Source organism: Hyaena hyaena, unplaced genomic scaffold, assembly GCF_003009895.1.
Source record: "Hyaena hyaena isolate Hyena2069 unplaced genomic scaffold, ASM300989v1 scaffold_2, whole genome shotgun sequence".
NCBI classification, from domain to species: Eukaryota; Metazoa; Chordata; class Mammalia; order Carnivora; family Hyaenidae; genus Hyaena; species Hyaena hyaena.
Genome location: NW_024080634.1, coordinates 5,089,728 through 5,103,642, shown reverse-complemented (window position 1 = coordinate 5,103,642; position 13,915 = coordinate 5,089,728). Strand labels below are relative to the sequence as shown.

Here is a 13,915-nt window from a genome sequence, read left to right as displayed (position 1 = left end):
GTTGGCACAATCATTTCTTCTAGTTCTTATAATTGAACATTTACAGACTCCATATTGCTTTTTTGTTTTGTTTTGTTTTGTTTTGTTTTTGTTTTTTGGCTGCAAAAAGCCCTGTTATTTCCATTTGGTCCAAGGCTTTGGAGAAGGCTCCAGGGTGGTTAAGAAGCTGCCTAGTAGCTTAAGCTCAGGCACAAGCCCTGGCCCGGGGGGACTCTAGAGGGGCCCCTCAAAGGCTGCTGGGTTTTCAGGAGCTCCTACTGATGTTTGAAGTTGAACCTCTGGAAGAGATACTCCACCAGCCCAGCCTGGGGGCCAGCCAGCCTACAGATGCGAGTCAGGTGGTCGCCATCTTCTTGATGAGTTTCACCTCCTCATCCAGGAAGTGGTTCTCCAGGAAATCAGAGACGGAGGCCTGTGCAGGCAGAACCCAGGGCATGCAGATCCAAAAGGGCCTGGTTCAGGTTCTTCTCCAGAACGAGGGTGGCTTCCATGGCATCCAGGGCTTTACCCCACTCATCCTGGGACGCTTCTGCCCATCCTGGAAGAGGGCACAGCCACCATGTTGGTTTTGCATTTTTAGGAGAGGCTCAGCACCCTCCTAAGTCTTCTCCTAGGCCAGCTCATGGAAGAAGTGGCCTAGCCCTCCAGAGCCACATTGTCGTGGTAGAAATAGAAGCCCAGAGAGAGGTAGGTGTCAGAGGTCCACAGATGCATGTTGGTCAGGTGGCAGATGGTGGCCTCCACCTTGGTGGAACAATTCTGATGAATCTGGGAGCTCATGGATGATCAGTAATAAGGAGCTAGGTTCAAAATAGGATGTTGGCTGGTCCTGGAGGCAAAGTGTGGCTGAAAAGATGGCTCTGAAGGTTGTGACTGGGAAAAAGTTTGGAGGGTGGTCGCAGGCTGGTAGAAGGGGTGTTCCTGGGTGTCCCTGTTCTGTCCGAACCCTGTTGAAGCAAGAGACAGATCTGCAGGACCAGGGTCTCACTTCCTGCAGAAGACATATTGCTTTAAGAGGCCCAAGTACACAAGGTTAAAATGTCTTCTGGAAAATTATGCAGACCAAATATTGTGATTGTTGGTTTGGTTTAATTAAGGGCAACATATCAGTTACTATATTTCAGCCTCTCCATCTTAGCAATAAAAATTTTTATTTTTTGAGAGACAGCAAGAGTGAGCGAGACAGAGTGCAAGTTGGGGAGGGACAGAGAGAGAGGGATACACAAAATCTGAAGCAGGCTCCAGGCTCCCAACTATCAGCACAGATTCTGACATGGGGCTCAAACCCATGGACTGTGAGATCATGACCTGAGCTGAAGTCAGATGCTAACCGACTGAGCCACCGAGGCCCCCATAACCTCTCCATCTTAATAAGTAGATACTCTTTTTGCTTCCTTGCATATGATAACTTTATGTACACCATATATTTCTTCTGATCCTTAGCCTGATGGCTGAATGATTCTTTGGGCACAGTGAAATATGACCTTGATTTTTAATAAGATTCATTTTGTTTTTCGGTAAATACATGTAGAATTGTATATTTCAATTAACACTTAACACTTCAATTAACACCAGATTAACACTTTGTCAGAAGATTTTAGAGAAAGAGGTTTCGTTGTGACTTAATTATGAGACTTAACAAGGGAAAGCAATCAACCGACCATGAATACTGAATTAACCGAATGGCATGCATGCTCTTGTAACCTAACAAATTACTTTATATACCTGTCCTAGGATGAGAGTCCACAGTTATCTTGTTTAGATCTCGCAACATGACCACATGTACTAACACAGGTTAGGAAACTCCATACTAGAAGAGAATAGAGCAGATTCTCCCAGCAAGCAAGAATGCTTTGGAATTCTGTACTGGCCCCCAATTTTCCCCGGTGCTACAGTAGTCCACAGTGTCAGTTGGCTTGGCTGCCCAGACTTCTGCGGAGCAACATCCCTTTTGTTCTTTTCTATAGTCTTTTTCAGTGGTTCTCAAACTCCAGTGAGTATAAGAGTTACTCTACAGGGCTGTATGGATAAAGCCATGGATCTCATGCTTGACTTGCAATGTGAGACAATCCTAAAGGTACTTTAGACTTTAATGTTTGCCTTTGGTGCTGATTTTAGAACTTCCTATGGGCTCTCGGAACCTTAGGGCTATGATTCCAGGTCTGATTTGGGGAGACATTTCAGCACCTGCCTCTGAATAGAAGAGGGGCTGAAGTTAGAGACAGCAGGGAGATCCACCACTGTGAAACTGATTAAATAATTAGAAGGGGATAGACACCCTGTGGTCATGTGTGAGGTAAAGAGATTCTGGAAGAGCAGAACAGCAGATATTGATTGTTACATACCAGCACGAGAACAGAGGTGGACCTAGGACGTATGCAACCAGATTCCTTTCCATAGGAAGGACCAGGATGGTCACCTAGTGCCATACAAACAAAGGTCTATCCATGGTAGTCTTAGTAGAGAGGAGCACTGGGAGCATCACACAGCTCATGGTGCCCATAATAATGCCACAGGCAAGGTGTGCCCCAGCACTGACCTTTATAGTCACATCACCTGCCATGTTAAAATAGATTCATTAATGTGAAGTTTTGTGGGTTTTTTTTTTATCATCTTGATTACATTTATTTTAAATGTTATGGTAGTTTTATAGTGGCAGAAGTGTTCTAGACAAAGGGAAAATATTCCTAGTTTTTGGTGGGTTCAAATTTAAGAAATATTACAATCTATTTATTTACCTTTTTTAGGGCATGTGCACAAGTGGGGTGGGGGGGAGAGAGAGAGAGAGAGAGACCCCGACCCAAGCTGGCCCCACAGTCAGCTTAAGCCTGATGCAGAGCTCAATTTCATGACCATGAGATCACGACCTGAGTCGAAATTCGAAATCAAGAGGCAGTCACTTAAGCCTGAGCCACGCAGGTGCCCCAAAGAAATATTACAATTTAAACAAGTAACGCAGACAAGGAATGTGATGCATTTGGTGTTCAATAGAAGTCACTCCAGGAATTTATATACTTTCAGTTCATTCTCAAATACTCACTGCACACTTGGGTCTAAAGGTGAGTAGGTGGTAAATGTGGGAAAATTTTTCCTTCAAATGAGTCAATGTCTTGCTCAACTTAGTGGAATGTTGCTGTTTACTATTCCTAAGAACAACGAGAAAGTGTGACAGGTCCTTCATCACTGCTGTGTGAAAATGGCACCAAAGGTTCAGAAGTCCTTATTCATTCTATAGTTTCCATAATGCTCAGTTTTAAAAATATCAGATCCTGAAGCCCCTACATGCCCTTAACACAATCCACATTAAATATGTTATAAAATCCAGTTAGTAAAAAAACTACATGTAAAATGAGTTTTGCAGAAAAGCCTCTTAAAAAAACAGCCACCAACGTAAGACTTGGTTAAAAAATGAAACAAATCAAAACCCTGAAGGCTGTTGTCAGTGCAAACCCTGACTTTCAAGCTGAAATCCCCCTGCTAAGTATAAAGTAAGGAAGAAGCTAGCATAGGGGCCTTCAACTTTCTGTGGTCCTTTAAAACATTTTTTAAAAATGTTTGTTTACTTTTGAGAGAGAGAGACAGAGCATGAGCAAGGGAGGGGCAGAGAGAGAGAGAGACACAGTCCAAAGCAGGCTCTGGGCTCTGAGCTATCAGCACAGAGCCCAATGTGGGGCTTGAACTCATGAACTGTGAGATTATGCAGGTCATAATTGGCCCAGGAGCCAAAGCTGGATACTTAGCCAACTGAGCCACGCAGGTGCCCTTACTTTCTGTGACCCTTGAGCATGTTGTGGGGATTGGTGTGTTCACACTGACCACCAATTCATCTTCAGACGCCAGCATCTTGTACATGCTCAGTGAGTGTTCAAGGAATGAAGGCAGTATGTGCTTCCAGAGTGATTTCTATTGAAGCATCACTTATCAGGTGACTCAGCCCCTCGGCAGCTCCTGTAAATGAAGTGCTGCCTCTGGGCACGTGGGATGTAGAGCTTGCGTATTGGCTTTGAAAGGGACTGTGCAAGTGCATGCCACTTTCCTGGGCTGCTGGCTTGCTTATATGTGCCTGATTCATCGTGACTGTGCCCTTCCCAGCCTGGCCCGTCCACCTACAGGCTCACCCATGGCCCTTGAGTCTGTTCTAACCAGTGTACTAAACAGCCTGTTTCCATGGGTGAATGGGACTTGGAATGACTTCCATGTCCTTCTGCCCTGAGTCTGGTGAGCCCTGATTATCTTGCCTACCCCAGGTGTCTGGGTAAACTGCAGCCGTATTTTAGCCTCTCATCTTTTCTGAAAGCTTGGATGAGTGGTCTGTTGATGACACTTCTTCCTCAGACCGAGGCGAGGATTTTGTCATCTTGGGTCTTGCGTCCTTCTCTCTCTGCAGACTCTAGGAGCCACTGGCGTTGGTACAGGTAGAGTCTTGGAGGAACACGTGGTCGAAAGCCTTGGCTTTCTCTCTGTCTAAGGCTTGATTTAGATCTGTGTCTCAGCACCTGGCAGAGCTCCTTTCCCTCCACATAAATGAACTGACTTTTTACCTTTATAGGTTTTGTCAAAAGCAAAATCTTAATTGTGTATCATCAAAATGAGTACCGTATTACTTCTTACTAAAAATGTACATTAAGAATAGTGTTCATGTAGATTCAGATTCGTGTAGGGTTGGTTGGTACATCTTTGCGACTCCTCCAAGCAACCTCACAAACACTGTGGTTCTGGTTCTTGGTATTTGGTGCAACTAAAAAAAAAAAAAAGGGAAATCAGAGGCTTTGAGCTGGTCTTTAGGTTTATAGTACCTCACCATGGAGGTTTTTATTAGTTTCTTTGTTGATTTTTTCAACCTATTTTGCAGGAATGACAGATATTCAGCCAACCAATTCCCGGTCATTCATTCATTGGTCAGTCCAAGCATGAGACACAATTGCTCCTGCCATCTGCACCCAGAAAAGGGGGAAGGTCAGGGTTAGACATTGCTTGGACTTTAGGAGAAAGTCAAGTCTAGGGTGCACTGAGCTATTGGATATTCATTTAGTTTCAGGTTGACATGGACAGTAAAAAAAAAAAAATTAGATGTAGGAGAAGCTTAGGAGACAATGAATTCTTGTTCTTTTCTTCTCTCTGAGGTATCTCCTGTTATTCTTTGGGAGAAGAATCAGGCTCTTTTCCCAGTGAAAAGGATCAATTTACTAGACAAGGGCAATGAGTAGGGAGCATCTATCTGCAAAGACTGATTATTTGAAATCCACTTTGCAGACTACCACGCTACCAGCCCTCACTCCTACTCCTTTGCTTTTCCTTGCCCAATCTGTGGTTTTCACTGCTCCCCACTCTCTGTGCTAGAACCCAGAGTCCAGCTGTGTAGTTGGATATATATCTTTAGACCAAGCCCCATACCTTTCACAAGCAAAGCTGTCTTCTTAGGGGTCCCTTGGTAGGATTTTAAGATGTCTCAGAGAATTGGGTGAGTGATGATGGTTTGTAATTCAAAAATGGATGGCTTATTATAAATAGCAAAGACCATGCTAGCCAAGAAAGTAGATTTGGGGGTTTGGTTGTTGGGGTAGGGGATTTACAATAGCTTCCTTTCCAGCTTTTATAGGCAAAGCCAAGTTCCAAAATCTAGGAGGAGGGAGAAGATAAGAAGAGAATACATGACTGGATAAGACTGGATGGTGTGGATGCTTGGAATGATCACAGGCTGTTCTGAAAACGTGAGCTTTCCCAGCACCTTCAGTCACTAATGAAAACTTTGTGACATCTGTGATTGCAGTTCTCTTAAATTCCCTCCCTAACCATTGTTTTGGGTAGTCTGGTACTTCATTAGTAATGATTGTACTGACAGTTCCTTTAAACAGTCTCTGAATTCAGGTGGAGGAAGATGGATTTTTAACTAATCTTTGTTGGCATAAACATATATCATATCAGAGACTAACTATTCTTTCCATTTTTCATTTGTTTTCTTTGGTGTTATCTGACACTAGGTTGTCAGAGCGAATTAAAGCGGTGAGTAAGCAATTATTGCTTTGTGATATAAAAAGATGGGTAAAAATTGCTTTTTAACTAAGTTGATGCTCTATTTCCTACATCTAAAATATTAAAGCAAGTGACTGTGTATTTAGCAGACAGGCTTACAGATGTATTTATGGACCTGGCCCATCTTTTGGAAATGGGGATTTGTGCTGAATAATTTGGATTTGCAGACTTCACAGCTCAGCTTTCCTGGATCGGTGCGAACCTCCTCTTCCTTTTTCATGATGCACATGTGATCTTGCTGTTAATACTATTGTCTGCCCGCTGTACCCTTTCTTCCTACCCTTTCTTCACTGGCATCCTATGCTGCATCTGACTCTCTTTCCATTTAACTGAACTGTTAAGAGCAGCCTGATTTCTTTCTAAAAACCCACTTCAAAACCCAACTCAAGAGCAGAGTGACAGACTCCTTAGAACCTTAGGCCCCAAGTGCACAGAGACATGCAAAAATGAACCATTTGCCGTCGCCATTTTCTTAATATTTATTTCAGCCAATTCCTTGGTGGATTCCAGGTTTTTTTTTTTTTTTTTAATCTATGTTATAATTTCATTGTGGGGGAAAATGAAGCAGAGCGATCCTTTTTCCCCCTCTCAATTAATATATGCAATAGTTGGAATTCTCGGTCCTTAGAACTCTTTCCCATGAAGACTGGCCCATTGGTTAATGGGTGGGACCTGGGCATGTTAGTCTGGTCTTGGATTTTTGGAACTTGTACAGGAAGTGTGACAAGCTAGAAAGTCACCTCTTAAAAGTGAGGGAAATTCACCCAAGTTTGGCCAAGAGAGATGCTCAGGCCGTTAGCTGAGTAAGGTAAATTCTCTGGGTAAAAGTTTCATTAGAAGATCACCCCTTATCAGCAGGTAATTGATATGAAACCAGGATTAGCTTAGTTAGGTTTACTTGGATGAAGATGAATGAGGATGAAAAAAGACAGCTGACGGTGTTTTAGCTTTTGTTCCGCAGATTCATGTAGCAAACCTTAAAAAGCTTCCAGTGCCAAGTGGCCGACTCAAGAAATTCCTTACAATTTGCTGGGCTTGTAGGTGTACGCATGTGTGCAAGAGTGTTTTAAACCGATTTCTTGGAGAGAGAGCTGACTCCATTATTTAGGATCGTTTTGCTACACAGAAATCAATATCGCTAGGTACTTGCAAATTTCTGGATTGATTAGGTAAACAAAGAATCAAAACCGATTGAGTGCTTACTCTGGAGTACGACAGGGTAGTGAAACTGCGGGACACACCCAGGGCCCCAGGAACCCATGGTCTCAGAGGAAACAGCTAAGACAATAATCAGGATGGGGCGTCTGATAGAGCTGGGACTATGCGTGGAGAACAGAGTGTGTCGGCAGTAATGTCCTGGAAGGGGAAGCGGAAGAAGATGAGGGGCGAAGTGGGGCAGGTCCAGGCCCCATAGTGGGACTTGAGCTGAACCCTGGAAGTGAGATAGACAAGAAATAGAAGATTTAACAGAGGGGCAGTGACAGTGATGAGTGACAGCCACGTGGAGGCCCTGGAAGGCTTTCTTGGGGGTGGGACATTCCTGTTACTCAGAATAATGAGGAAATGGCTTGTGGCATAATGTTTTTCCTTCCCAGAGACCATTCTGTTTGAACTAATGAATATTTAATCCCAAATAGCTGGATACTTTAGACTTTGATCTTAAAGAATTATCTGGATGTTTGGAAATCCTTGTTTACCCTTTTACTTCTAGATAGGATTGTGAACACCTGACCTTAAAACTCTCGGGGATATAGTCCAGAGTGTCACACTGTTTTTCTAATTGGCTCTGACTGTGTCATATTAATACAATGCCTAATATTAAATGGCCCATGGATTCCTTGTGTAACTCTTATTAGGTGGGTCATTCTTCTAAAACAGTATGAAGTTTACTTTATGGGTTTTTTTTTTTTTTGACAACTTTTTAAAAATTAAGTTTTATTTATTTATTTATTTTGAGAGAGACAGAAATAGCATGAGTCAGGGTGGGGCAGAGAGAGGTAGAGAGAATCCCAAACAGGCTCCACATTGCCAGCACAGGGTCTGACGTGGGGCTCGAACTCTTGAAACTGTGAGATCATGACCTGAATTGAAACCAAGAGTTTGATGCTTAACTAACTGAGCCACATAGGCACCTCTACTTTATGGGCTTTTATTTAGAATTTTTGGCCTATAGTTGTGAGATTAGTATACAGGTTTTTGGGTTTTTTTTTCCTCTTTTCTGGGTTTTCCTCTCTTCTAGTTTTGGTTTCAGGATTAGGCCAGTTTTATAAACGATCTGGCTCAGCTTTCTGCATTTTCTGTGCTCTGCAGTGACTTATATGTATTATAAAAACAACTGTTCTTTATTGTTGTCAATAAGGTAAATTCTGGGTAATTTTTCTAATTTATCCATAGTTTTCCTCAAGTGAGATTTTCTGGCTTTTGGTTTTAAGAATATGCCATTTCTCAAGATTTTCAAAGTTATTGGCACAGTGCGAACAAAATATTGTTTTATATTTTAAAATCTTTGTAGACATTTCTACTTTTTCATTTACATAGGTATATTTCGATTTTCTGATTTGATTTTCTTGATTTGAGTGATTAGACTTGTGTATTTGTATATGTTTTCCAAAGAGTTAGCTCTAGGATTTATCTAGTAATTATATAAATGAAAAAAAATTTTTTTGAGAGAAAGAGAGCATGTATGCAAGTGGAAGAGGAGCAGAGAGAGAGGGAGAGAGAGAGACTCTCAAGAAGGTTCCACACTGTCAGTGCAGAGCCCAATGTAGGGCTGAAACTCATGAGCTATGAGATCATGACCTGAGCTAAAATCAAGAGTCAGATGTTTAACCATTGAGCCACCTGGGTGCCCCTCTACAGTTTGTTTAATAACACTAATTAAAAAATATATTTTCCACCTTCAATAGATTTGAATGCTCACTTTTTTGCATTCATTTATTATTTTAATATTATGAGAATTTAAGTGTGAGCTTTCCTGTGAGAACTATTAGATCACACTTCAAAAGTTTTGTTAGTTTTAAAATATTATTTATTTTAAAGGTTCACTTGTTGGTGTGTTTAAATATTTCTATTCAAGGACTGTTGAATGAATATTAATTTCTCTGCAGTGTTTTTTGTTTAAATACCATTACTCATTTCTAATTATTTTTGCTTCATATTATGATGCTATGGTATTCAGCAAATATTTATGATTGTTATGTATTCATTTTTGGTTCTATCTTTATTGATGTAAATGGACAGTCTTTGTCCTGTTTAATATTCTACTTGGAACTCAGTTTCATCAGAAATTATCATACTTTCCTGTTTTTTAAAATCTATTTCAAAAATCTGTGTAATAAATCTGTGCATACGCTTCCTCCTAATTTTTCCTAGTCATTTTATTTCAACCTGTCTCTTGAGAGCAGAGTGTGTTTGATTTAAAAAATCCAATCTGATCGTCTTTTAATGTTTTAATTTATTTCTGCCATAACATTTTATCTGTTTTTTGGGGAAGGACTTTTCCTTTTTTCCAATAGTTTTCTCTTCTTTTTTTGAGTATTTATTTTTCACCTTTACACTTGTGATTTTTTGTTTTTGTTTTTGTTTTTTTAATGTTTCTTATTTACTTCTAGGAGAGAGAGAGAGAGAGAGAGAGAGAGAGAGAGACAGCATCAGCAGGGGAGGGTCAGAGAGAGAGGGAGACACAGACTCTGAAATAAGCTCCAGGCTCTGAGCTGGCAGTCAGCACAGAGCCCGACGCGGGGCTCGAACCCACGAACCGCGAGATCATGACCTAAGCGAAAGTCGGACACTTAACCGACTAAGCCACCCAGGCGCCCCTACACTTGTGATTTTGAATCAATGTAGTCTACTTTTAATTTTACTGGTGGCTTTTAGGGGCTCCTGGATGGTTCAGTTGGTTGGGTGGCCAACTTGGGCTCAGGTCATGATCTCACGGTTCGTGGATTCCAGCCCCACACTGGGCTCTGTGCTGATAGCTCAGAGCCTGGAGCCTGCTTCGGATTCTGTGTCTCCCTCTGTCTCTGCCCCTCCCCTGCTGCTGCTCTCTCTCTCTCTCTCCCTACTGGTGGCTTTCTGCGTGAAAAGTTTTTCAAAAACTATATTTCTATAATAAAGTTAAGTATGAAATTTAGAAAAAAATTCTCTATATAAAGTAAGGCATTTAGTGCATTTCTACTTCCCTTCGCATTCTTGAGATTAAAAAAATATATAACCAGTGTTTGTACAGTCAGGTTATTGATGTTATTTTTTTTTTTTTTTACTGTTCTATATTTTTAAGAGGTATTTTACATTTATATTTAATTTGGTTCATGTGTTAATAATCTTCAGGTCACCCTTCATGAATTTCACTCTTCACTGCCAGTCCTTTTAGATCACAAAGTTTTATGTTTTTGAGTCACCTCTTGATCATTGGTGTATGTCTCTCTATGATCTTTTATTCATTTTAAATTCAGGCAAGACTATAGTTGTGTTTTCTTTTAGCTTTCAGTGTCCTGGCACAGACGTCTGAAGTTGCTTTAATTTTTGTTTTGTTTCTTTTCCCTTTTCCCTTCTGCCTGAATTCTTATATGCCATTTCCTCCACTCATTTAAGAGTTGTCAGAAAGTGTCTTGATGGGACTTCTCTCGTCAGTGTGGGTTGGAATGTGGTGAATAAGCCCTTCTCCTGCACATGGTCAGGTGTTGGCTTTGTTTTGTTTTAGTTTGGTTTGAATTATAAAGTTTTCATAATTTATTTTAAATCAAAACTTTATTTTCACTTTTTCTGGTAACTTTCTCAAGAATTCACATAACGCAAGTTGACCATTGTCACTTCTGGATATCCACCATCTTTTTAAACTTCATTACAATCTCTTCATCTCTTCCCATTTATTCTGAACATCCAACTTTTCATACAAACTGTGGGATTGGTTTGCTACATGATCAAGTCTGCTTTAAAAAAAAAATTTAATGTTTGTTTATTTGTGAGAGAGAGAGAGAGAGACAGAGCATGAGTTGGGAGGGGGGAAGAGAGAGAGGGTGACCAGAATCCAAAGCAAGCTCCAGGCTCTGAGCTGTCAGCAAAGAGCCTAACTCCGGGCTAGAACCCATGCGATCATGACCCGAGCCTAAGTCTGCTTTTTCCCTGACATGATGTGGATATTTAATTTAAGAGGGCAAACCTGTTGTTCTGCCATTCTTCATGGTCTCACTGGCAACTATAGATTTTATTCTCTTCATTTGAATTCTACCTTGTGGATCTTTCTCCCAGCTCTTTGCTAAGTGGGGTCCCCTCTCTATTATTTGCTTTCCTGACCTTATCGACTGATGGAACATGGGGGAAAAAGTATGACCCCTGCATCTCCTCCCGCTGAAGCTCTTGACACCTTAGCACCTGGAACTGTTTTTGCCTGTGTGCACTGTGCCCTCACTGTTTACCCCCATTCTCCTTTCTTCATTTACTTAGAGTCCTTCTTCAGATAAAAGTATAAAGTGAGGCTCTAAAGGGATTATAACTATTAAACGCCTGCAGCTACCCAGCATGGGGATGGCTGGGCTGTTCTCTGTTTTATACAGACCTGGGGTTCTGAGCACAGAGGCAGAATAAGGGTCTGAGCTCCAACGGGGCAGCTGTTGGCTTTATTTTGTAATTAGCAACATCTCCTTCCATATTCCGGGAGTAGCTTGCCTGCCGACAATCATGTCACCCTTCTTGTGGGTTTTCTCCTTTTCCATATCTTCTTTTCTCTTATTTTATCCCAGATGGAAACTGGGAATAGACTGTATTTTAAATTTTACAAAGGGATTTTCATTTTAGAGGATACTTTTCACCCTCTAGCTATCATTCTCTGGTGGTGGATCCCTCTTTAAATGTAGTCAAAGTTCTCTTTAAAATGTATATAAATGTTGGGGCACCTGAGTGGCTCTGTTGTTTAAGTCAGTGACTCTTGATTTTGGCTCAGGTCAAAATCTCCCAGTTCCTGAGTTCCAGCTCCTTATTAGGCTCTAGGCTCACAGCGTGGAGCCTGCTTTGTTTCCTCTGCCTCCCTCTTTCTGACCCTCCCCCACTTGGGTGCTCATGTGTGCTCACTCTCTCAAAAATAAATGTTAAAAAATTAAAATGAAATGTCTGTAAATGCCACAAGACACACAATGGCAAAGATAAGGTGACATTCTTGGAACAATCAGGGTGAATAGATTGAGTTTTTTCCCTAAGTTGTATTGTGGACAACATGGTATGATGTGGATTGTGACCTGCCTTGGTGGAAATAAGACTGGTTTGGGTATCAGAAATCTGGACTCGACCTCTGCTGCACTATGAGACTATGGACTTCTGTTTCCTGACTTGTAAAAGGAAGAGGCTGAATTAAGAGTTCTACAGTCCTAATGGCTCACAGTCTGCATATTTTGTAGTTATTATAATAAATATTGCATGCCATTTCCTCTCTCTGTTGCTGAGCAAAACCTGGGGCAAGAAGGAGATACTTCTTTGTGACAGGAACATGGAAAGGTGTATTTGTGGGTAGGCTGGATGTGACCTTGTCTTTTGGTGCCACATCTTCATATATATCTTTATTCCTTACCTTTTTCCATTGGGGGAACAAGGGGAGGAGTTGCATGCCAAAGGAGATTTTTCTTTAAGGAAATTAAGGCTGACCAAACAAGGGATTGATTGCTATTATCAGACACTAATGGCCCCTGATAAGGTGTAATCAGATAGCCCAAATGGCAGGGTTTAGAGCTAAGTAGCCAGGCTCCCTTTAGGAAGGAGATACCACGTGACTTTGCTTGGAATGGATTCTTTTCTCTGTAAATTTTTAATCAGCTCAAAAAATTTCATGGAACAATTTACTGCCCCAGCCCCCATTACTTACTTCTTTTGACCTTGATTAAGTGGAAATGTGAATATATATATTGAGAGTAATATATATACATACACACACACACACACACACACATATATATATATGGAATAATTACTGTCAGCCAAGGAACTTTTTGCACAAATCACAAGACTTTTTATATCTCTTTCCCCCCCTCATAATAGTGAGTGTCTGAAGTGCCACTTACAGGACATTTCTTAGCCAGGCATGTATATTTGTTTGGAACTGGTCCACATCAGTTGTAATATCAAGTTTTAATGTTCTCATTACCCATTTCTCTAAAAAATACACTGGCCTGTGGAATTGATGTAACAGACTGCAGAGGGACTCTTTCTGACTACTTCTGGAGAGATTCCTTTTCTACATTTGAAGTCTATGGACTTCTTATCTGTCCATGGCCACAGCGGGGAGTTTTACATATACTTTAGCCCTTCATCCTCACCTCACTGCATTTCCTTCCCTGGACTCAAGTTGCAAATACATAGATATCAGGATCTTTTCTTTCCTTGGATATTCAATCAGATTCATATCTGGGCTGATATCACTCCCTGCCAGCCAAAGTTAGATGCAAAACCTGGTGGATTTTCTGGAAGCAGATACAGATGTGGAGTTTGGTGTGCAGCACATTTTTAGAGAGCAACACCTATTAAAGGAACAGGGGAGAAGATTTGGGAGGAGACACCCACCCTTGGTACAGGCCTAACAATACCTCTGCCAACCTGGAGAGGGAGCTGTAGAGACTGGTGGTGTTAGAAGAGCCCACTTTGGCCTGAAATGGGTGGTCCTTTTGCTCAGACCTTGGGTGTAGGTTGGCCTGAGAAGCCAGGACCTTGGGTGGGGTCTTTCTGTAGCTCAGTTTCCCAGGCCTCAATTTCCCTGAAAAGAAAGTTGGCAATTTGTGACCTGAGGTGGATTAAAGTATCTTGTATCTTGCTTTAGTAATGAGAGTTACAAGTCCAGTAACACACACTTTACTAACAAAGCCTTGTGATAATAATATCCAGCTTTACTTGAGCATCA

At 41.3% G+C, this 13,915-nt stretch overlaps 1 pseudogene; it reads right to left on the bottom strand.

Moving 5' to 3' along the window:
- Positions 1-254: 254 nt before the first annotated feature.
- Positions 255-780, bottom strand: LOC120230208 (annotated as a pseudogene).
- Positions 781-13,915: the final 13,135 nt, after the last annotated feature.